Source organism: Stegodyphus dumicola, chromosome 8 (assembly GCF_044657685.1).
Source record: "Stegodyphus dumicola isolate Sdum_Otavi_A_Nest chromosome 8, ASM4465768v1".
Lineage (NCBI taxonomy): Eukaryota > Metazoa > Arthropoda > Arachnida > Araneae > Eresidae > Stegodyphus > Stegodyphus dumicola.
Genome location: NC_140775.1, coordinates 98,114,963 through 98,140,097, shown reverse-complemented (window position 1 = coordinate 98,140,097; position 25,135 = coordinate 98,114,963). Strand labels below are relative to the sequence as shown.

At 35.1% G+C, this 25,135-nt stretch overlaps 1 protein-coding gene and 1 long non-coding RNA gene across 4 annotated transcripts in view; one reads left to right on the top strand and one right to left on the bottom strand.

Annotated features, from left to right (window-relative positions):
• LOC118193851 (uncharacterized) overlaps positions 1-25,135 on the top strand; it is a 333,808-nt gene that overhangs the window by 127,630 nt on the left and 181,043 nt on the right. For all 3 annotated transcript variants that reach the window (XR_015042681.1, XR_015042682.1, XR_015042683.1), the window contains one exon: positions 15,170-15,249. The gene's annotated coding sequence lies outside the window, so the exon portion shown is untranslated. The remainder of the gene's footprint in view (positions 1-15,169; positions 15,250-25,135) is intronic.
• The window catches only part of LOC118206098 (uncharacterized), a 223,274-nt gene continuing 216,525 nt past the window's right edge, over positions 18,387-25,135 (bottom strand). Inside the window, exon 5 of the long non-coding RNA XR_015042684.1 lies at positions 18,387-18,571. This is a non-coding gene — a long non-coding RNA (uncharacterized LOC118206098). The remainder of the gene's footprint in view (positions 18,572-25,135) is intronic.

Here is a 25,135-nt window from a genome sequence, read left to right as displayed (position 1 = left end):
ACAGCTGGTTTAGGTAAGACCTCTCTGTAAAACCGCTCCTTGTACATTCTTAGAGCAATTATTTCATTTCCTTGTGCAGCCTCATACATGAAATGCATGTCGGCAAGTTCCGCATTGGTGTAACAATGCATGCTGCTCCAGATCCGTGCGGAAAATGGAGAATCTTAGACCGAACTATTGAGAAGAGCAATGTTTATAAGTTCCTGAAATAAAGCCCTAGGGTACATGACATAATGAAATCCGGACGTGGAAGCAATCTCAGAAGAGAAAACGGAGCAAGGGGGAAGAAGAGAAGTGCCAAAAGGAGCAAGACAATCTAAGCAGACAAGCTCTCAAAACGTGACGAACGAGCAGAGTTTTCCAGAAGAATCCAAGACAATGCAAGTTTAATAACAACAATAAGAGATATAAAATACAATATTGGCTTCAATGACAAACTCAAAATCTTCAATACTACCTCAGTCAATACAACTAAATACAATACAATTCAATACAGCAATACTACAACAACCTGAACTATAAAGTTACAACACAACAATTTCATCACAACTAAATGAAGAATCCAGCTAGCACAGCGCTTTTATACGTCGTACTCATCAGCGCTCTCTACCGGCTCAACGCGGCATTACAGCACTTTCCTATACGAAATCTGCTTATTTAGGTCCCCTCTACCTGCCTTTACATTTTTGACAAACTGTTTTGAACCACCCTGTATAAATTAATTGAAGGCTTAAATATTTCGACAGAAATAAAAGAACTCGGGTTTCTTCGAGTCTAAGGTGCACTTTATATCTAATGCTGAAAATGGGATGTGTCTTAGTATCTCCTATCTTTTCTAATTATTAATTCATCCGAGTTATTTAACTTTTTGAAATTAATTATTTGAATATATTTATTATTGTTGTAAATAAAGTCGATCATTAAAAGACTGCTAGATGTATTTTAGTGTTTTTATTTTATTTATTTTACTTTCTTAGAATCAAAGCCTTCTTTTTTCCCCGTTATTGATACTGAAATTATGGATGCGTCTGATAACTATGGTATCTAGAATTCAAGAAATAAAGTATGCTCTATGCACATTAATTTTTCAAAAAAGTGTGAGATCGCCTAGTACATATTCTATTAAATGTCTTGGCGTTAGATTAACTTGAGTCGCATATGATTTCGAACTTGAGTTTTTGAATTTTCTTTCTTGAAAAATATATCGAATGATATTTTTTGTGATATGCATGAATCTGAGGTTCTCAATGTTTCTTCACTTAAATTATCAAATACTACAGAAACAGGGAACCAGAAATGTCAGAGTTTCGCTTACTATACCTGCATTCTTTTTTCTACATTTTGTTGTAAGTTTAGCTGACAACATATAGTGTCTAATACGCTTAGGAAGCATACACTAACGAGATCTAAAAAGACTGTAGAAGAATTATCTTCAAGTTTTGTGATATAAACAAAAGCCAGAAGAAGGTTGTGTGAGACCAAACACAAAGATCTTCACAGACAGTCTCACTTGGGCTTGCATAAGCTAACACTTCTGGCTTAACTTAAACAAGAAATGCTGAACTAAAACCAAATGTAGTTAGATTAGCCTAACCGCTCACAGGACGAAGTAACATGCAGGAAGGCTCTGATTTGTAGGGAAGACAAGTCTAAGAGCTTGAAGCACTCAACGCCACAGAATCGAATCGTATTTAGTTACGGTAACAATGTGATCTCAAGTAGGAGGAACACGCTCTAAAATTAACCTGCGAAACATTCTCCCTCAATCTGAATAAACAATCGTTATCTCATTTACATTCTGGGATGAAAAGCGCGAATGAAAAGGAGAGCGATAGAAAAGTACATTAACTCAAAAATAAATTTTAGACAAATCCTCACAAACTTTCCAAACATCCTTTAACGAGCACGGATAGCCAGTCGTTCAGATAATGGATACTTAGAAATTAGAGGCTGTGCAGTTTGCAGTTTATTTATAGAAGATTAATTTCTAAGCTTCTAGCTTTCTAATTTTCGAGCTTTCTTATAACTCTGTTAGAATAAAATCCATGCTACTATACGGGGTTTTCTAGCTCTACGTTTAGGATATATAGGGAAAACTACGCAGCTAGGCAAAGAACTAGTGAAAGGAAAATTATATATCGAGAGGAAGTGGTGGGGATAGAAGAGGGTAAGAAAAGATTAAAAGAGTAATATATATTTCAATTTTTGTTTTGTTAACCGCTATTTCCAACCCTTCCACAAATTTTCCATTTTTTGAGCATTTCATCCGAGTAATGAAATTTATCTACTGCTTCTTCAGATGAGGCCGGTATCAAAAACTCTTTTGCGGTTGCTGTATACTATATTTGCATGAACTGCTTGACTTTGATGTACGATTCGGATATATTGTTGACTATTAAAGTCGCATCAAAAAATTTTTACCCTATATACGGAACCCCTTTGCTGTCCCCGGAAGTATCCCTTTCCCCCAACCCACTCTCCCGGGGAAGAAATGGAAGATCCTATTCATCAGTCAAGAGATTCAAGTTAAACAGCCATGGTGGACGCGTTGCTTCCATCAGTCATTTGATTGAAAGGGGATCATATATCGGTTAAGAAATGTGCAGGGAAGCCCTGATTATGCGAACTAAGCGAGGATCGCTTAACAATGGTGCCTTCTCTAAGAAAAATAACTCAATTTTTATGCAAACTGACCACTATTAGAAAAAACAATTGGCGGAGCTTATGAAATTAAGTTTCTAATTTGAAAAAAGAAATTTTCATAAAATTATACACACCTTCATGAAGACAGGCACTTATAAGAAAAAGGGGAACGTTTTTGGAAGTCAGGCCCCACTACGTAAGTAGGATTTTAATTTGTTACGCTAAATTATCAAACCACATGAAATCCTACTTTAGCGGCGTCTCAAAGGTGCCTCCTCCTTACCGGAAATTGCTTTTCTGAGTTAAAAAACGATTTTTCATAAAGGTACAGGCATATTTACGAAGATTTTATGTCCATTTGAGCTGTGGATGACTTTTGTGAAAGTTTTAGCTCCTTTATGACGAGGTATATTTATGGAAGTGCTTACTAGGGGAGACGAAATTGGTTGAAACTGTTTTAAGTTAACTATTTATAGCTGAATATTGCAATATTTAATTTCTTTTAATAATTTATAATTCAAAATAATTTTTAAATATGAGATGCTTTATTCCACAGGAAATATATTTTTCAGTAAAACGAACATAAAATACAGAACCCGATTATCAGATTCCTCCAAACAGCCAGTTTCTGTAATCTGTGAGACACTAGGACAATCTGGCCAACCGAATAAGTTTATTAAAAAGAAAACAGAAAAATAAATTAATTATAAGTCCCAAAAGACTGATTTAAAATTATAACATTGTAAAGTTATTTGAATTAACAACTTTTAATCATTTTGGTCTTTACAATAATGTTTCCTTATCGGAATGTACATGAGATGACCAGAGATTAAACTATGATTTTTCGATTTTAAGATTCGAGTGTGTTTTCTGGCTTCGTATGCACATTACGTGTTAGTTTCCTGCCGGCTCTGATAGCTGTAATTTTATTATTCGGCTTTGCATTACATCGCTACCGGCATTTTGATTTTAACGCTACCGGCATTTTGATTTTTTTAAATTACTGAGCCAGCTTCGAGTAATATTTAACTGTGCAGTATTTGACTAATGTTCCACATTCAATTTAAATTTGACTGTTCTGTTTAGTTGCATCACCAGGTGCTGTGACTGATATTGATAGTACAAGAGCCTGAGGTTTATGTTCTGAATTCTTTTTAAATAAAAATGTTATTTAAATCTTCTCAAGACTGTGCAGTTCCTTCAGACATAGCGGTAATTCGCTTTACGTCTGTTGGGGTTATTGAACTAATTACCAGTTTCAGCACTAATTACCAAATAAAACCTCGCAACATATAAAGGCACAAAACAGTTATTTCATTAAAAACTATCCTGTAAGTGCGGTAATTACGGGATATCATGTTCTTTATGTAAAAGTAAACCTGGTAGTTTATGAAACTCCTTGTACTAATGTGAAATTCCATTTCAATAAATATGTAACTTATTAACACTAACGTAAAAGTAATTACATTTTTTAAGAACAATTAAAATGTAATGGCTTAATTTCAGTTGAGTCGAAATAGATTTATGGAAGTAACAGTATTACCTTCCGAAGTAAATGTTTTATTTTCACGTAGTATTGTCTCTAACCAGTGGGACACTTTGTTTGTTAAGCAGTATAGCTGAATCCATATCGACGCTTTTTTTAACACATTACCGAGGGTGCATCAAAAGGGACGAATGAATTATTCCACAAGAAAGATGAAGAAAAACTTTAGGAGACATATCCGAAGGTCTCCTGTCTCCTTTTCTTTATCACAACCTGTCGAGAAGGATTTCGGAAATATGGTAAAGAAAATCTAAAATCCTCTCTCTTGCATTGTAAAAGAAACTTATCTGTCCTTCACAAACAGATATTTTTTTAATACTCGTATAAAATGTAATCCCATATAGTCTTATATTTTGAGGTCAATTATATTGTAAATAAGCCGCCCAGACGGATAAGTGGTTAGTGACACTGATTTGCCTTACCGAAGGGCTCGGGCTCGAACTTCGGAGAAAGCATGGATGTAGTTTGTCCGTCCTTTCATAGGAGGCATCGGTGGTACATTAGTAGGTGCTCACCAGTTCTGGCCTTAGTTGTGGCCAATGCTTGTAAATGGCTAGAGCCCGCCGTTGTGGGAAAAATATTTGCAAATGAAAGTGTGACAGCAGGTACTGTTGCTCATAACACCTACCAAATATATACAGAGGCTCTTCATTGAATTTCCTGACAGATTCTTTTTAACTCTAAAAATTGCTTCGTTAGCTATTGATGAAATATTTCCAGTAGATATATGGCAACATCTCAGAATTCTGTCAAAGAAGTTAAATGAACGATTACGCTGGTCATAATGAGAAATCAAAGAAGCAATAAATTTTTGTTCGTTTTTGTTTTAAAATGGGAAAAATTTGCGATATCAGAACTTAATATCGGCAAGTATGCAATGATTCACATAACGATATTAATGCAGTATTCGCGCTTCAAGAAACTGTCAAATGTCTGTGAGGGAAAATCCTCATTCTTTAAGAGTCCTTCATTTGAAATGAGAGAAAAACTACTGAAATTAATGCTTCCGAAGTGAACCATGACTGACGAATCACAATATATAGTCTTACAACGCTTACCAGTTTTTGTCAGCAGAAAACGTTGGAAAATTGTAGTCTGCACCATTATAATGCTACACCATTATGATGCTGCACCATTAATGCTGTGCCATATTGTAGTCTGCGCTATTATATCACTTGTCAGCAGTAGTATCAAAATTTTACGGCAGAGAAAAAAGATTTAAAAAAAGAAAATCCAGTAGTCTTCATTCCCCGTACTCGCCTGATCTTGCTCTTTGCTACTTTTATTTTTGAAAGACATCTTGAAAGAGAAACGATTCCACGGCATCAAGGACGTTAAAGAAAACACGACGAGGATTGCTTCACAGCACCACTCCGAAACAAATGATTGCTTGCTTTGTAGAGTTGGACAACACTAGGTGTGTTGAGACGCGAGAAAATTACTTTGATGGTGACAGCATAGATTTGTCGATAAGTTTTGCCATTCATTTTTAAAACCGAGAATTAATTTTTTTCTGAGAATTAATTGAACAACCCTCGTACATTACTACTATAGGACGTTCTGCGACAGAATGTAAAAAATGAGAGGAAGAAGGCATAAAATTCGTATTTTAATTAAGAAGGATTCTTTCATGTGTTAGACCGGAATCTTGAAAGATCGAATTGCTACCTCGTTTTCTTTCTTGTTCATTTCTTTTCTTTTTTCCCTGTCCGCAAGGCCTAATTAGATTGGAATTTATTATTTAAAGTGGATTGTAAATCATTGCAAGTTTTTATACATGATAGAATCCACTGCGCCTTAATTGCATCATTGCGAGGTCGCATTATTATGAATAATGAATCACAAAATTTTGGTTGTAAATTATAAATGTACTATTTGTAAGCATAACTGCTAGACCTGGAACAATTTCTTTTGCTATGAGAGACAAAAGTAAGAGGCAGTTCTAGAAATTAACATATATTGTGACTACTAATTTCTTCCTTACTGTTTTTGATCTCGTTCATGAAAGTCTCACCACTGTTTAAAGCATCAGATATTCAAACATATTTCTATTCTATTCTGATTATTTATAAGATTTTATATTGTCCCGTGTTTTCCAGATTACGTATAATGATGTTAGATAACTCTACGTTTGAGTTCCATTTAACAATCACTTATATGTTTTTTTAACTCCCATTTCTTGCACAAAAAAGATCTATTATATCTGAATAACTAGCACTTTTATAATTGTGTATATTTTCGTGTGTTTTCTGGCTTAAAGAAGTACACACGAGGAAACATCCCGAAATTAAAGCGTCTAATTTGATCTAATGGCATACCAAACATTTTATATGATATTTAGTTTGAGCATTATTACATTTTAGTGCCAAGTTAGAAATTTAAATAACATCTTAAATCTTCCTCATATGTGAAAACAGAGGTATGCAATACTAAATGCCGATAAACTACATACTGGTGAGATTGCATTGGTTTTTAAGATGTGCAGCGTGGTAATTTAAGATGTATAATAAATAATTTTTTAGCAGTCGTTTTCGAACCATTAACAGCAATAGTATGTCAGTTTTGAAAAAAAAAACTAATTGTTTCAAAGTAATTAGTAATTTGGGTACTAATACGTTTCAAAGTAATTAGTAATTAAAAAGTGCGATTAAGAAATACCATTGATTCTATGACGTAACCCATTTCTAGTTAATGCGGAAAAAGGTGGCCTTTATAATAAAAAATGCGGTATATTAAACATTAAAATAATCGACTAAAACATCTTCTTTGCGTTGCATTAAAATCATAGAAATTCAAGCAATCTGTGAAACCATCGGGAATATCTGCAGTTTTTATACGTCCCCTTTAAAAGCGATTCATATTTTTGGTTTGCGTATCAGTGTCTCCCTAATTGACGTCCCACCAACTTCATCTGACTCTGATCCGACCAAAAAATAAAAATACGTTGCTCTCCTGCATGGAATGGGGTGGGGGTGGAAAAGAATTAAGGGAATTGAGGGTTGGGAGAAGGGGTAGAGAGCATAAGAAAGATTAAAAATGTTCATCCCTCTCATCCCCCTACTGCTTGCCCACGAAGTGCCCGTCTAAGTTTGAAAAACCAATCCGCGGTTTAATGGTTTTGCGTATTTAAGAAGCTTGAGTGAATGTAAGGTGGCTGTTTATTCTTTTCGTTTCTGTCATTGATAACTTTTAAGAAATGCAACTGATACTATTAAAAGCCTTTCATTATAGTACAGCAGAACATCAAATATCCGAACTAACTGGAATCGAAATCCATCCCGATGTTAGAAAAGTTAGGATAATTGGGTTTGCGTTTTCTTCGTTAACCGAATAACTATTTAACGTAATGCAAGTGGATAGATTTTATTTTTCTGGTTATTGACGATTATTTCAGCATTTATTATCGAGATGAAAATATATTATTTTTATCTACATAAAATAAAATGTAAGAAGGATTTCTTTCCTGCTAAAATATAATTATAATTTTTTTTTGATTAAATACGTAACCCATTTCTAATTAACTTGTGGAAAAACCCACCGAAAGGTTTCAGATATTAACAGTCACCCAAAAGTTTTTTTAAGCTCTCACTTGAACTCGCAGTCTACCAGTCTGCTGTTGTACTCACTCCTGCTTTATTCCTCTTTTTAAAACTCAGTGGCGTAACAGCTCTAATGGGACAAGGCCTGCAGTGCCCAAAAATCTGCTTTCTTGAACTGTAAGCCCCGGGGTGCGTAAGCATATGCCCTGAACAAGTGGTCAACTTGTCGCAGGACCCCCAGTGTTTAGTCCCCAAGCGAACTTGGACTCATTTTATCGACCCCGGACCGATTTAATCGAACCCCGGACGCGTAATGGCAAACCGCACATTGAGTTGAACAGTGTTAAGCGAATTTCGCTTATTGCGCATGCTTGATGGTGTACCTTTGGCGCGGGGAGAAATATTGGCGACTAAGCAACTCTACGTTAGCTTATTCGTGATCTCCATGGCTGTCGAGTGTGTTCGAGTGATGTTTAAAATTGCAATGTTGTGGAACTTTGCTTATTAGTTATTTTAACGTCCATGCCGATTGCACTTGCTTATTTTTCTAATATATGTTTCGTTTTAATTTGTCAATAACAGTGCATTTAATATTTGTTAACATATGTTCGTAATAATTCGTTATTTAAATGTAATTTGTTTACACGTTATAATTCAGTAATTGTAAACTGGAGTATCTCGCTTAGTTTGTTAGCGTATATTCGCGCTTTTATTTTCTCATTTCAAAGAATTTAATAAGTAGCATTAAAGAATTGTAAAATTCCTTCAGTGTTATTTGCAAGCATATGTTATATTCCTCAGTGTTTCTTTATGTATGTACGAATGGAACGTATGGTAAATCCTGAATTGTTTTTATTGCTTAAAAGTATAATGAATAAATTTTCAACTAATATATCCTAAATTTCAGTCTTTTTCTGAACAAAAATTTGTATAGTTCCAAAGGAATGTGCAGAATTTCATAAGTATTATATTTTACATTTTGAATGTAAGCACTGCTTCATATTACTTCGCAATAATTTCAGCTTTCTAGTTGTTTGAGCAGTACAGCAAAAAATAGTATTTTAACACAGTAATTAATTTACATTTACATTATACTCTACGAAGATTTAAACGCCAGATTTGTTTACAATTAGATGGCGATACGTCTACCATATACCGTATTTATCTTCTTTTCAAATCGCGCCAACATAGTAATTACGCCAAATTGTTTTCTGGGCATGCGCAGTATGCAACATTCGTTTAACACTGTTCAACTCAATGTGCGGTCTGCCATTACGCACTTCGGACCTGTGGTGCTGCTGCGCGATGCGCTAGCCACTGCGCCACCGGACCTCTTTTTCCCTTTTTTACTTTTATTATTGAGCATCGTTTTTTTCGTAATTATGCCATATACAACTCAGCAGCAAAATCACAAACATCGAAAAGCAGCATAGGAGCATATGTTTAGAATTCTTGATTCAGTTCTAAATGTTGGCATATATTTTCCTATTTTTTTTTCAGTCTTTTCTTAGTTCAGCCTATCAATGTTCAGTTTTCTTGGTAAGATGGCTTATAACACATTTTTAGCCTCTTTTAGCTAATAAACTAATAACCCCTTTTGAGCTAATAAAACTAAAGTTAGCTTTTTATCCAGCGTAATTTAAATATACTCTTCTGCGGTATACTTTTATACAAGAATTTCATTTTTATTATACTTTCCTATTATTTTTATTGTAAGGTTTAAGTAAAAAATACTTTTATTTCACTTAAGGATAACCTACGTATATTAAGGAAATTAGAAATCCGTTTCAAAATTTTGTAGCAGTTCTTCGAAGTCTTTGCTCGAGACTTATCTGCGTGAATGTTGTCCTTCTTCATTTCACCATAAGCATCATTGTATCCATCACATAGATAATATATCTTCAGTTCAATCCATTGCGTTTTTAAGCAAAAATAATAGCTTTTAGAAAGTTAGCAGAATACGTGATCCTTTTTCTTGGTCATCTTTCACTATACGGCGCATGTGGAGAATCACAACTTTCTTGACTACTGGAGAATGGTTGATATAGATGAGAACTAAAGTAAAATTCATTACGTTATTGTGAAAGCCTCAGCAGTTCCGCAGCTGTGTGCGACTTGCAGTAAAGCCAGTACTTGGCTTTTCTGGAACAGTAGCAATACAGTGACAGCAGCTTGGCTATTCCTAATACTATTAAACAGGTTAACTTGTAATACTATTTGTAATTTGTAATTATATTAGACATCAGTTTAGAATTAGCTATAGAGAAAATTACAGACATAAAGCCCAAGCGGAATTCCACAGGAAACATAGGCATCGATCCCAAGCGACACACCAAGTTAACTTTCATGCGGCACTCCCACCCTAAAGAATTGGATTCTTGACACTTGATCAAGAGGCTCAATTGGTTTATGCAGCTGTGGAGCACGGCTTGATTTGTTTGAATTTTTGATACACGAACAAATCCATCCTGTCCTGGATATACCTCTACCATTCTTTTCAATATCCAAGTAGCTGGAAAAGATTCACCTTTCAATAGAACAATGTCAACAACTTTCAGATTCGGTCGATTCCTTGTCCATTTTAATCTAGACTCCAAAGAATGTAGGTATTCAACTGTACTATCTCTTATTTCTGCTTTTTTTTTTTTTTTTTTTTTTTTTTTTTTTTTTTTTTTTGTTGCAGCAGTTTCTATCTGCAGCCGAGGTCCTAACAGCTAATACAGCTATATTCGGGAACACCTGTAACAGTGTCTCCTACAAGGAAAGTTAGAAGCAGTTAGTACATCTGAATTTGATTCATCTGAAGAAGTCTAGAATTTAGAATAACCCATATTTCCTCAAGTAAAGTTACTTAACCTTTAAATGCAAGTATATTGTCTCTTATAACATTTATGTAGAGAAAACTTTATTGTACTTTCCTAAATACCACCGAAGTGTGCAGAGGTAGCAGAAATTGTATGCCACGGAATGTAAAAAATGGCCAAAAAGAATTAAATTATTATTACTTACTTAATTCCTTAAAGCTATTTATTTACACTTCAGAAAACTTTCTCTTCGCTCTAGTAAAATTAGTCACATTATCACTGAAAATGTGTCGTGGTACACCTCTACGCGCAGCAAATCTCTTCAATGCAGCAATAAAGGAATCGGTTGTTAAAATTGATGCGGCTTCTAAGTGAACAGCTTCTGTTGCCATGCAAACGAATAGTGCAACCTAGCCCTCAATAATCCTTGCACCACGTCTTTTGCTAAACTTCAAATCCTGCATCGTCGATATATGCTGGTTCTGCATAGTTGATAAGTGGCCTTTATAACTGTATTATAGATACTGGCAAATTACCCATTACCTGAGTAGACGTATTCTCTTTATATCTAATACAAACTACTCATTTTGCGATGAAATTCTAATGAGCTTCTTTGCTCTAATAATCTAATAATTTTGCTTTACAATGTAATCTAACACTGAAAATCTTGCATATAAGAGTGTAATATGATATTGCTTAATGAAAAGTTCTCTCAATCTACTAGAAAATGGAATAATTAACGGGTGCTTTCCATCATAATTTAACTTAGAAATATATGTTCGACCTTCCACACGCAACAGATCGTCTTCCAAGAAAGCCCTCAGTGCTGCCAATGCACTGTTTTTCAAAGGTTTCTTGGAAATTAATAAATTTATGCCATCTTTAAAATACACTTGTAGCATCCATGATATTAAACGCCTTAATGCTTATGTCTGTTCTAATGCAGTTGTGGGTGGAAAGTATTACAACTTGGCAAACAGATTTATACCTTGACATTTTCAAATCTTTTGCAATAGCAAAGAATTCGAACACCTTTTGATAAGGAAGCTGTATTATTTAAAAAATACCCAAAGTTTCGTTTTCCAAACCAGTAGGAAATAAAAATTTCGTATTAATCGTTTCTTTATCCCTTAATCCTCAGTATGCTGGTTAAAACTCAGCTAAGCTGAAGGGGCTTCTTAACCCACTGCAGTCCTGCCATCACAGTAGATTTATTACAAGCTGTTCTGGGTAAACTCCTCCAGAAGCAACATCTGCTGCTTTAAATTCCGATGAAATCTAATTCTAATGAAATCTCTGCAAAACCTCTTAAAATTTACGAAGTTCGGTTAGCGATGAAAGTTTCCCATTTGTGACGAGGTGATGATGTTAACCATGCCATTGCAACCCTAGAATAAGACCATGTTAATTTTTCAAATCTGCGGTTACTTAAAATATTCCGTATAGAACTAATATGTTTTAATAATAAAATATTCTGCACTCATTTCTAATCTAAGAAGAGAGGAGCGTTTAACGGAAGTAACTATAGTTTTTACTTTACAGTCTCTTTCAAGTTCTTGCCGTGAATAAATCACAACGGCGTGTGCAAGCTCACAGAAGCTTCACAGAATGCGTGCAATAACAACATGAAGGAAAGCAAATACAAAAGAGATATTTATTGCACGTACACAGAAAGGCATGAAGACAAAATGATTAAATTTGTAAGCATTTCAGAAATTTATAATGGGTGCGAAATTAGTAGAAACAACGGCCACCTCTGGCCCTTACCCCATTAAAAGCATGGAGTCAAACTGGTCTTGGATGACAGAAATGCGCAGCTCATTCCATGCTGCTTTAAGTCTATGCCACACTTCATCAACCGTATTAGCTGGAGAAGAGTAGCGGGCCAGTCTCTCAGCAACCCATGACCAGATGTTTTCAATGGGTGACAGATCTGGAGACCGTGCAGTCTAGTGCAGCAAACGAATACCTTGTGTATCGCGGAAGGTCAGAAAACGACTTGCAACATGTTGTCTTGCATTATCTTGTTCGAACATGGCGTTTGGGGCCTCAAAGATAGGGCACAACCACTAGACATAAGATGTCAGAAATGTACACACCTGCGTTCAAATTACCGTCGATCCGAACTAGAGATATGCGTGTCGTGTACCAATGGCTGCCCAAACCATCACGCCTGGTGCAAGGCCCGTAGGCCGGTATCGAATGCAAACAGGCGACATGAGATCTCCTGGGACACTCCAGACATGTATATGGCCATCAATATACTGCACGTTAATCGGGAATAGTTTGAAAACGCGACATTTTGTCACTCCTGTACCCAGCTTTGTCGTTCGGCCCTGTACGGTAAAGGGATGGTGCACACGTCCCCCGTCAACTATCAACTATCAACTATCACTTTCTATGCTGCATTGCCAAGGGAAGACGAAATAATGGTCACCCTGCTGATAGTCCACGCTGATGCAAATATCGACGCACCTTACGAGCTGATACTGGGCGTGCTACAAACATGCCCATTTCTTGACTAATGGTCCGTGATGTGGTCATACGGTTTTGCAGGGATGACCTCACAATATGTCTGTCCTCTGTGGCGTTAGTCATGGAAGGGCGTTGAGATTCTGCATACCGTTCAGTATGACCCTCAGCAATCCATTTCATAGTCGCATGACAGTGGTTTGATGTCGACCAGTGCGCCCGGCGATATCACGGAAAGATAATCTACACTTTCGATAGGCAACTATCCTGCCTCCGTCGAGTATCGAAGCTTACTGTTAAGCATTTCCTTTTCTTATTCGAGGCATAACATGTAGAAAACTTAGTTCATAGAAGTTGTTTAATGAAGGCTGGAAGGAAACATTTTGCTACAAAATCTCATACGGTTGTCTGCGCCATACAACTGGTTACTATAACAGATACTATATAAACCAATGTGCAACAATCTCTCTACATAAATAAGAATGCCTTTATGTTTGTTTGCTCGCGATGAACTCAATCACTACTATAGCTATCGTCACCAACTTTCTACAATTCTTTTTGGGGTCCTGGGAGAGGCTTTCCGACCTAAAAAAGCTAAAACCAGAGATACTAATTAAAAACTCCGAAAACGGCTAATTTTTGCCCTCATTTCTCCGAGTGGCAACAGTCTCGCACGCTGGAGATAAAAATCTGCTTTATTTCGAGAAGTGTTGCCACTGCTCGCTTTCAAATGGCAGAGTTTGTTAATAAAAAATTTAGAAGTTTTGCAATGAAATAAAAATAAGGTCAAATTTTAAATACATTATTCTCGATTTCAAAACTTTGTGGGAAGCCATTTCCATCGACCATTCCCATCGTTGTACTATATCTCTGTACGAGTCAGCCGAGATATTAATTAAAAACGTTGAAAACACTAATTGGATGATGATTCTCCACCACCAGGATCTAGCGATTAGTTTTCCTAATACCCAGGACAGGACAAGACTAAGTGTGGGAAGCACCAACACATCGCCATTGGCAGAACTGGTGTCACTCCTTCACACTAACCGTCTTGAGATCCCCTAATACCTAATCTCTCTTTAAATATAAAGTATTTCTCCCACCTTCTTAGCATGCCTTCGTGGTGTAGTGGTCAGCATGCTCAGCACGTATCGAGAGGTCCGTGGTTCGAGTCCCGGCGAGGGCACTGCTCATTTTTCATCTCTATTGCTTTCAAAAATACCTAATGTCTCTACAAACTCTGTCATAATGCATGCTGATTGTTGTTTTGTAAGTACTTCATTCGTTGAGACAGTTCCATTTTTAATTAGGCATTTTTTATAAACCATGGTTTTATTGAAGGTAATATATTCGGGCGAAAATTACCGAATATGGAACTCTGAAAAATTGCATTTATTTATGGAGTCGCTTTTTCATCAGGTCAAGGTTAGTGATATCAAAGAGACGAATTGTCAGGCCACTTTTTTTTGAAAAAAACCATAGATGCCGAGACCTACCAAGAAAATGTCTGATACTTCATAGACTTATTGAAGGAAAATGATCATTATTCCTGGATATAGTACTTTGGTTTAGAATGTTGTATAACAGATTCCACCATGAAGATATGGAAGATATTTTAGCAAAAAATATCTAAAATCTGTGAGAACAGAGATCTCCACCCCTTATAAGTCTAAACTATTTTTTGGTTTTAAAACAAACTGTATTCATAAGTAATACAGACAGCTTGGAAATGTTCCACTAGAGGGAAGCTAGGCATTTTTTAAATTAACTGCAATTATAATACGCGCAGTTTTTCAGAGAGAAATTTAAGATCAATTTCATGTTATTGATTGAGGATAAATGGTAGTTAAACGGCCTTTGAGTTAAGAGAATAGAAATAAGAATGGAGGTTTCTTTTACTTGCCTCCCATGGCCGAGTGTTCTGTCTTTATATTTGTTACATAATTTAAAACAGTTTTGATGAGCTTCTGGAATAAAAATTTGAAAACTATTAAGTGGTATCTCAAAACAAGAAATAATGTGTAATTAAGTTTTGTAGAAAATAAACTATTTTTTGCAAAGGAAATATTTCGTTTTCACACAGCGATTTTTAGTTTGTTTCTCGTGTAATCTTATAAGACAATTATATGTATTATTATTATTTATATGTTATTTTGTCATTTTAGGTGCCTACCGTCTCAAGTCTTCTGATGGTCTCTCATTACTTGCGAGAGTTTGATAGGTAACCATCTCGGTTTCAGAAAAGGTATGCAAATTACACACTGTTTCAATAAATCACGAATATTAAAATAATTTTATTGAAGTTTGTTTGTGGATATTTCCTACTTTATTTTCCATGACAAAATGTTAGAAACAGTGGGGATGGGAACAGTATACTGACTCCTCCTGAGAGCAATGGTACAATAGGCGAAAACCAAACGCAGCTTATATAACGCACAAATTTGAATTTTTCGAAAACATATTGCAATCAAAACGTGATAAATATCGATTAACGACTTCTGTTACGGACGCAAGATAGATCTTTCTATTTTTGATGTGGCAATCGATAACTGCAGAATTTTCAAAGGTAATTCTGTCAAAGTTTCTGTACTTGGTCAACATTAGTGGATGCATCAGTATCCACCGAGTATATGGCAACTGCTCATATGCCTTTCATGTGAATAGGCTTGTAATCTCGAGGCTAGTCCAAACCAAATACAGAAGTACGATGACTCAAATTATATCTAAAATTCTGGAGCTGCATGGAATGTTAAACCGCAGAAGGAATGATGTCTGCTGAAGATCCTAGACTGCATAGACTCCTAGTAATGCACTGTTGCTAACTAAGCATTATCAAACACTGGATATTGGCTTGTACTAAGAACATCAGAATTCAATCTTTTCGGAGCGGCAGAGAATTCTGTATCTTCGACAAAATAAAACAACCTATCCTATCACATTGGTCTAGTTTAAGGGGATGATAGCTTTAAGATATTGTTAACAGTCTTCTTTTGTGTCACTCAGATTTCCTTAAACATTGCATATGATCACAGAGTACTGGTAGTCACCTACATTCTTCCATACCATTATGTTTATCCCGGAGGAAAAGGCTTATTTCAGCATCGCGCTAGACTACTGTCATGAACACAACTCAGTCTATTTATGAGACATCAGTGGCTTCCAAGCCGGTGGGTTTACGTTTTGTTGAATTATTCAGGGACACTATGAAGACAACATCCGATCTATGGATCCAGGATTGTCTAACATGGAGCTAGGAACAATACTGCAATAGGCGTGGCATGCAGTTTGTTCCAACAAAACTCGAACATCTAGTGAAACTGATGCCTTGGCATTTGCAGGCATTGATAAAATTATATTAGGAGGAAACTGTCTATAAGGAAGCTGTCTCTAATATTTTGATCATTCAGTGCTCTAGTTCCTGTTAAAGTTTTCATTTAATTAGTTTTAACTACTTTCCGGAATATTTTCTAGCAAACTAAGAAGTATACTTTATTGTGTGAATGACAAAGTCTTTATAATAGAATTCTTTAGTTAACATGTATGAAGTTTATAATGGTATTGGGCATCGCATATTATATGAGACAGTAAAGAGTTTTCTTGCTGTATAAAGCATATGAGATTTTTCATACATTAACAATAGTTTAGGTTTTACAAGTAAAATATTAAACCAGATATTAATTACTTGTAGTCTATATATAAAACTAAATATCGTGATTATGTATTTATGTATACTCGCAGTGATTCTAGCAGAATGTACTAAAAATGAATATTTGTTTTAGCATAATTAAAGTTGGCTGGAGCAGAACGTGAAGAAATTAATATCTCAAAAATATATAGTGATACTTCGGCATACGTCTGTTTCTAAGTACGTTCAGCTTGGTATACGCCTTGTCTGCAACCAAATATTTACCTTTAGAATACGACATTTCTTTGGCATACACATTGAGTTGAGTCACTACTACATGCATTAAACTTGTTTATGCCCTTTAAGACATGCTACGACTGTTTATGAGTAGCAGTATGCCTGTTCTATTATTCAGTAAATAACCCGCACTATAACTATGAATTTTAATGAGATTTCATGTTTTTTCGTATAAATGTTTTGTAAATGCATTAAGAATAAATTTTAGGAAAGTTAATGAAAAGAGTCAATTAACGAAGAGCATTTATTGTTAGTATCACCAAGGAGGTGAAAAAAGAGATTGGTAATATGTATGAAGTTGGAATGAGTATCCGGAATATTGTATACCGTATGCCGAGTACGACGGTGTGTACGATTGTAAAAAATAAGGAATCTATTAAATGGGCTAACGTTGCGAAGGGGATGAAATCGATTGTCAAACAAAAGTCAGAGACGTTAAAAGCATGTTGGACAATTGCTTTTGATCTGGATAACAGAAAACATTTATGTACAAAATCATGTGCAATGCTTCATTTATGTACAGTATATATTTTGCTCACTGCATTTATATTTCAATATTGAAGAGTGTAATAATCATAATAACAGAACGTTTTAAAAGAATTTATTATTCCTCCCCCCTTTTCTGATTGGAAAAGTTCGCTTAGTGTAAGTCCAAGGATCTGGAAGGGATTAGTGACGTATACCCGAGGTACCACTAAATTTTTTAAAACTTTTGCTACCATAATAGGAAATTTTCATTTGAAGATTTAAATGAAGGGGAACCTACAACATTTATTTATTAAAATGCTTATATGCAGCGAAAATAATTGAGGAGAAAAATGTTTACTCTGTTCCTTTGAACAATCTTTGCTGATTAAAATAAATTAAACTCATTATTATATGAAAAATTATTATTGAGCTGTGAACAATTCAACATTTATTCATGAAATTTGAATAAAACTCTTTAATGAGTCATTCTTTAAAATATTAATTAAGGATTATATATATTCCTAAATTATTTAATGGAACTGTCATTAAATTAATATTTAATGAAATTACTTCTAAGTTAGAATTATTGGCCTTAGAAATTGTTTAAATCTGAAGTAAGGGGTCTTGAAACAAATTTATTCATATGAATAAAATCATGCATGACTTTAAAACCCTCTCAGCGTTAAGGCCGGAAAATTCCGTACAGAAGGTTGCCTTCCACATTCATTATACATGAAAATTTCTGCTAGCTTTTAATGTATCTGATTTTAGTTTGGATATATATTGGAAGAAAAGGAATCAAGGTACAAAATGAAAGAGTCATTTTTTAATTAAAATCAAGAAAATATCACTTATTCATGACATCTTGAGGAATGAAATTTCAAGGCTAAACCCGTAACGATCAGAGGGTTAAAATTAGTCGATCTTCAAATCATGACACCTTTCCCGTTTGAAAGTGAACAATAAAATAGGAATCAACAATCCAATCAAAATACTGAATAATATTTTTATTTTATTTCCGTATAAAACTTTAACTTCACATTTAAAATACAATATACAAATGTTTCAACTAAACCACATAGTAAATACATTATTTCTGATGAAAGAGATTCCACTACAATTTATATTTCTCCAGTTCTCAGTAGTTTGTATATACGGCAACCAGTCTGAGAAACATCTGAAAAGAAAAATGATAAATGCAGTTGCACGTTCAGTAATCTGAGAGTATAAAAATGCTTTTTAGTATACACTTATAACACTTATGTACTATAAATTTGAAGATTAAAATGATTATAAAGTTATACATTGAAGATTAAAATTTAATAAATGTAATGCGTGCTTTCTGAAATGTATTACATTTATTAAATTTCAGTAATATATGCTTTCTGAAATATAATTAATTATCTTCAATTTCTAAAATATGGTATATTTGTAACATTAAAAATCAATAAGCATATCATATTTTTATTTTAATACAATTAACCCCGTCTAAGACGGCAACCCTCAGTTCAAATCATTGTGGTGCTTGATGTGGTCAATATGGAGAGGTAGTCATCTTAGGTAGTCGCCTAAAGAAGGTTCATTACAGTTTCAAAATTCGAAACAAATTTTTAATCGAATGAAGGGTCGTTTTGATATTTAAAAAGGGCATACTAAAACTTTCAAAATTTTTTATCCTTTATATACAGAGTGTTTCATAGATCATGGAAAAAACTTGGAGGGGTTGTGGAGCGTACTAAAACATGCATTTTTCGTATAGGAATTTAAGGTCTAAAGTGACCGGTTAAGGCAGGAACGCAAAAAAACGACGCAAGAGGAAAATGCTTTTATGTACAAAATCAACGCAAAGTGCTTCTTTGCAGCAATACAGTATTCACAATAAATGTTCAGAAAAGGGAACACTAACAGTAATAGGAACTACAGCTATGATTGGCTGGTAGTGCAGCGGTAGAGGGCGGTAGTAAGCCGGACAAACCACGATCCGATGCATCAGAGAATCATTCGAAACTATGATGTCGAGCGTGATGGATGAGTTTACGCACAGGAAAAAAGCTGACATGCATCTCATGTATGGTGCTGCTAATGGGAACGGCAGAGCAGCGCTACGGTCGTACTAGGAACGGTTTCCAAACAGGCGTATGACGAAGCACACAATGTTCGAGAGGTTGCATCGTTCTCTGTGTGAAAACAGGTCATTTGAAGCCACCTCTGACGCTATGAGTGGAGGAAGTGCACGACAACCTCGCAATGAAGAATCCGTCTTGAACATTGTGCATGAATCACCTCAGACAAGTACAAGAGCTATTGCACGTCGTTTGCAGCTGAGTCATTCCACAGTTTGGAGAGTATTGCATGAAAATAGTTTGCACCCATACCATTTGCAGAGAGTCCAAGCCTTGCAAAGAGACAGATTACCCTCTTCGAGTTCATTTCTGTCATTGGTTCTTGCAGCAGTGTGCGGCGCAGGCGGATTTCCCATTGGATGTCCTATTCACGGACGAGGCAACTTTCTCACAGGACGGCATCTTCAATAGCCACAACATGCACGTGTGGGCAACATTTAATTCCCACGGCACACGTCCATATGCATTCCAAACCGGCTTCTCCGTGAATGTATGGGCGAGTATTGCTAACGACTACCTCATAGGCCTATATCTCGTACCTGCACATACAAATGGCTTATGTTATCATATTTTTCTGCAAGAAGGTGCTACCGGAATTGCTGCAGGATGTTCCGGCTGTCGTTCGTGATCGCATGTGGTTCCAGCATGATGGTGCACCAGTCCATAACCACGTGCGGGTCCGCAATTACTTGGATGGGACATTTCCGGGCAGATGGATTGGCCGTAGTAGACCCGTTCGATGGCCACCCCGTTAGCCAGATTTATCCAGCTTGGATTTTTTTATGGGGCCATCTGAAGAGTATCATTTACGAGACTCCCGTTGACTCACTGGAGGACGTCGTTGCACGACTATCCATTGCGGCTGCAATGGATAGTCGTGCGAAATGCCTGTCGTTTATCAAAATGTTCGTCAATCCCTTCTGCGACGTTACCAAGCATGCATTACTGCTGGTGGTCGCAATTTTGAAGATTTATTGTGAATACTGTATTGCTACAAAGAAGCACTTAACATTGATTTTGTACATAAACACATTTTCCTCTCGTGTCGCTTTTTTGCGTTCCTGCCTTAACCCGTCACTTTAGACCCTACATTCCTATAAAAAAAATGCATGTTTTAGTACGCTCCACCAAGGTGAAGTATAAGCTATCAAGGGGTAACATTGATAAAAGCTAAAAAAATACTTCGTTAAGATCGTTTCTAAAACAAATAGCTCTCTCATATTTCACCATAACCCAATACTTCACGCGACCCACTCTCAATTTTCTCATAAAATTTATAAGAAATCCTTTACATCCAATCGTAAATCCAAAGGTGTATCCCTACCTCCAATCGGTAAAGTGTTTAAGGGAAGTGTTAAGTGTTTAAAGACTTGAATTTTGTAACTGTCAGGTTAATGTGCAGTACGGCCATCTAAATTACGTGACTCCGCAAGTGCATTCATTTGATACTGTCGGCGGAAGATGGAGGTATCATATTCTGAAAAATATTTATAAAAGTTTCTGCTAATCAAAACTCAAATGGTGCTTGATAGCTACAGGTATTGTACACTCTTAAACTACGGTACAGTCTGGGCTTACCGTGTTCTTAATAATATTCTAATTCAAATTATTCAGTTTTTTTTTTTGATACGATAATGGAATGTATTGCAGTTATTTTTACATAAAAGTTATAGTTACATTCGCCAGTGTCAATAACCAGTGCTGTCTTCGTAATTGTTGGATCCATATTACACGCTAATAGCTAAGTAACTGGTTCTTTTAATTTCCTAAAACCATTGCTGTTCCTCTTCTAAACGTTAACTTGTGCTCCCATAATTCTCTATAAAACAAACCAGTTACATCTGTGTTATAAATTTTACGTGGCTTTTATGTTTTTAGAAACACGGGTAAATCCTCTCTATCCAGTTCTAAGCCGAATGACGATTTGCTCGTTGCTTCTGACCATGTAGTTTCTGATAAACAATGTTATTCTGCTATTTCCACTTAGCTGAAGCATCTACACAAATTTTCACAGAGGAACATAATTTTCTCTTTGAATATGAGCAAATTCTACAGCTTTTGTGGTCAAAAGAACTCTAGAAATTGGAACCCATTCAGAAGACCGATTTTAACTTCTCTCGCTTTTCCATCCAGCTCATTATGAATTTTATTTCTGTGTTTAAATATATTGTTCAATGCTGTTTGGTAAATTCACATTTTAAATGTTGCTTTTTTGTATTTAACAAATATATCATACGCTTTAATAAATTTATCTTTTTCTGTTAGGCTTAAATCATTTCGTTTACACAATTTCGATATATTGCACGTCACGCGAACAGCAAATAAAAAATATTGCTTCCTAATTCCAAATCCAAAATTTCTATTTCTAGCGAGCAGGAATGTTGCACTTAGTCTGTCAAATGGACCTCTCACTTCATGATTATCATATGTGTAATCAATGCTTTCTTTTCTTTTTTCTTCAGCCTACAACGACAACTCCCTTTTTCCAATAAATTAAAAATTAACGATGATGGAAGTAAGCATTTCATGATGTTTTTGAAACCATCCTGCAGTTTACGTTAATGTGTGTATGCATTTCCATTCCTTGTCAGCTGATGTCCGATAAAGGGAAGCAGTGCTAACTTAAGTACCACTTTTTCTTAATCCTGTGAAACACTCACTCATTTACAATTAAAAAAACTTGCTTCCAATGCTTCTCGAAGACTGCTTTTGTTAATCTTAAAATAAATATATTCTGTCGCTCTCAACTTTAGTCAAAGAGATTTACAAAAGGGGGTATGGCAGAGACTACGGAACGGTACTCGACACCCCCAAGGGACCTTGGTTTTAATTAAACTTTCTGCTAAACCATTGAAACACGACATAACTGAAAGATAAATGAGTAAATAACAAATAGCTTTTATTAGCCATAAACAGTTTGCTCTCGATCTGAAGAATCAGTCTTTCTTTCTTTAACAAATTGCGTTTTTTCTATTGATTTTTATACATTTGTTTGGTTTTTGAAAATTTTAATGTAATAAGTGGCTGAGTTTAGTAACCACTGAGTTAAATAAAAGTCGGATACTTTATAATCGGAACTTCCGTTAGCAGATACTCACAAGTATGGTGTGTTGGTGTATTTAATTATGGCAAAGCACACGAGGGCTATCTGCCTAAGGGGAGGGATGCCTTTCGTGGAGGACTTTCTAAGGGAAACTGGCTCGTATACACGTTACACATGGGGAAAACCACGAAAACGCCCATGCAGCCAGCCCGTTCGCGGGATTCGAACCTCGGACCGAACTACCAATGTTCAGCGACTTTACCGCTCGGCCGCTGGTGGGCCCAGATACTCACAAGACCAAGGCTTTGACTGTTATTTCGTAATCAGGAATGTCAGCTAGTCTGTCATTTGGAGAGTAAGGAGGTTCAGGAACTCCCCATTAATAAGGACCGTCCATTAAAGTGAATGCCAAATAATGGAGGTTCGATTGTATGCTCAAAAAGTCTTCGTCTTTCCAAAGATACTGGCAAGTGATTTATCAGCAAACTCTACGGTCCACATTAGTGCGAACGACGAATTAGAAACATTAATATAAAAAAAAAAGGTGCTTGTGTTTTCAAGTCAAAAATGTTCATTTTTCTTATCTGCAGACTGCTAGCATATACAACACATAAGTGTAAACAATAGTTGTTACACACCGTAATAGTTTTGGAATATATACTTATTTTTACCCTTTATTCTAAATGAACACTCTTATTTTAAAATGAAATGCAACAATATCTGAAATTATTTCCGTCATGCAATATTTGCGCAATCCCTTAAAATAGATACAATGTACGAGTGAAGGTTTTCAAGTTTATGGATAAATTTCTACAAAGCAGGGAAGAATTGGGTAAGATTTTATGGTTCTATTTTATGATTTCGCAGCATGAATCTTAATTAAGATGCGTCTGCGTATGCGGTAAATTTCCCATGTTATAGAAAATTTTACGACTTTCGTTCCTGTAGACTATCAAGTAGGTGGAATTTGTATTTTTTCATTAACTCCATGGTATGTCTCTCCCTTCCTCTAAGGCTAAAAAAAATTGAATAATTCATATAAAGAGTATCTTTCCGAAATATGCTAAAATAAGATTTTATCATAAAGTTGAATTCTACAGGAAAATCACAGATCAACTGTGTTCATTTATGTTTTCACTTAATATCTTCAAAGTTAAATATATTATTTCCAATTATCACAACATACGCTTACAATATGTCTGGCGTGTATGGAAGCTTTTTCGAACACACACTTTCGTATTAGGCTCTAAATTAAATCGTAAATAATTTTTTAAATGGAGCAAACTTTTGAAGTAGCTAAATGTTATATATAATTTTTATGCAACATTGCGCGAAGAAAGTAATGTTTAATAAATGATGATAAAAAGAAAAAAGTTTATAATGAAAGGACAAACAAAACAGTGAAAGTCATTTTACTAAGAAAACTGAGCATTGATATGGCTGACTGAAAAACATCTAATGACAATACTTAACACTATATTGGGAATTCCAAACATATGTTGCTTTTAAATATTTGTTGTTCTGCTGTTGAATTTTATGTGACGTAAGTGAGAAGAAATTGATGTTTAAGAATAAAGTGAAGAACAAGATGTGCAAGTCATTTTGTTAAGGAAAATTTAACATTGATATGATGAACTAAAAAAAAAAAGTATAGCAACATCTAACGCTGTATCGAGAATTCTAAATATACACTGCAGTTAACATTTCTGTGATTTTACCGTTGAATTTTATGTAACGTAAGTGCAAAGAAAGCGATGTTTGATAATAAAGTGAAAAAGACAAAAAAAAAAAAAAAAAAAAAAAAAAAGTTGTGTTAACCCGAGTGAGTCCATGAGCAGATTTGTAAGTTGCTATCTCAGCGACAGTATAAAAATGCATTAAAAACGCTACTGCAACCTTAAAATTATGAACCCTTTCATATATATATATATATATATATTACATTTCTTTCATTTTAATCTATATAAATAAACCCTAGTTCAGCAATAACTTGATGAGTTGTAGTGGTGATTATAGTGATGCTTATTCATCATGTTTCTCTATATAATTCGTATTTTGAATATGTGTTTCGCTTAAAATCCAAAACAAGATTTTCTGGCAATAAATTTAGAACAGCTGAAATCAAAAGTGGCCCATAGGATTTTGAATCCTCTTGCAGTGAATCTAAATTTCGTGTAGCAATATCGAGCTCATCATATAACTTTCTCAAAGCTGTAACATTTGAAGAATTTTTAAAACTTTGCAATTTAAATGTTTACTCATAAAAAATCAGTGATGATATCTTTTCTACTAAAACGATCTTTAAGTAACTTTACACAGTTGTCATAATTTTTATCAGTTAACTGAAAACCAGATACTACACTTAATGCTCCTCCAGTCAAGTATGTTTTTAAATAGGTAAACTTTTCAATTTTAGAAAGTGAATCGTTTCGATATATAGTGCTTTCAAACGAATTCCAGAATTCATTGTTTTATTCTGGGTTTCCTGAATATGGTTTGATTATTAACTTAGGAAGTTTAACTGAAGAGGGTAAATTTAAGCTATCATTTGGTGTACTTAATAGTTTTCAGATGT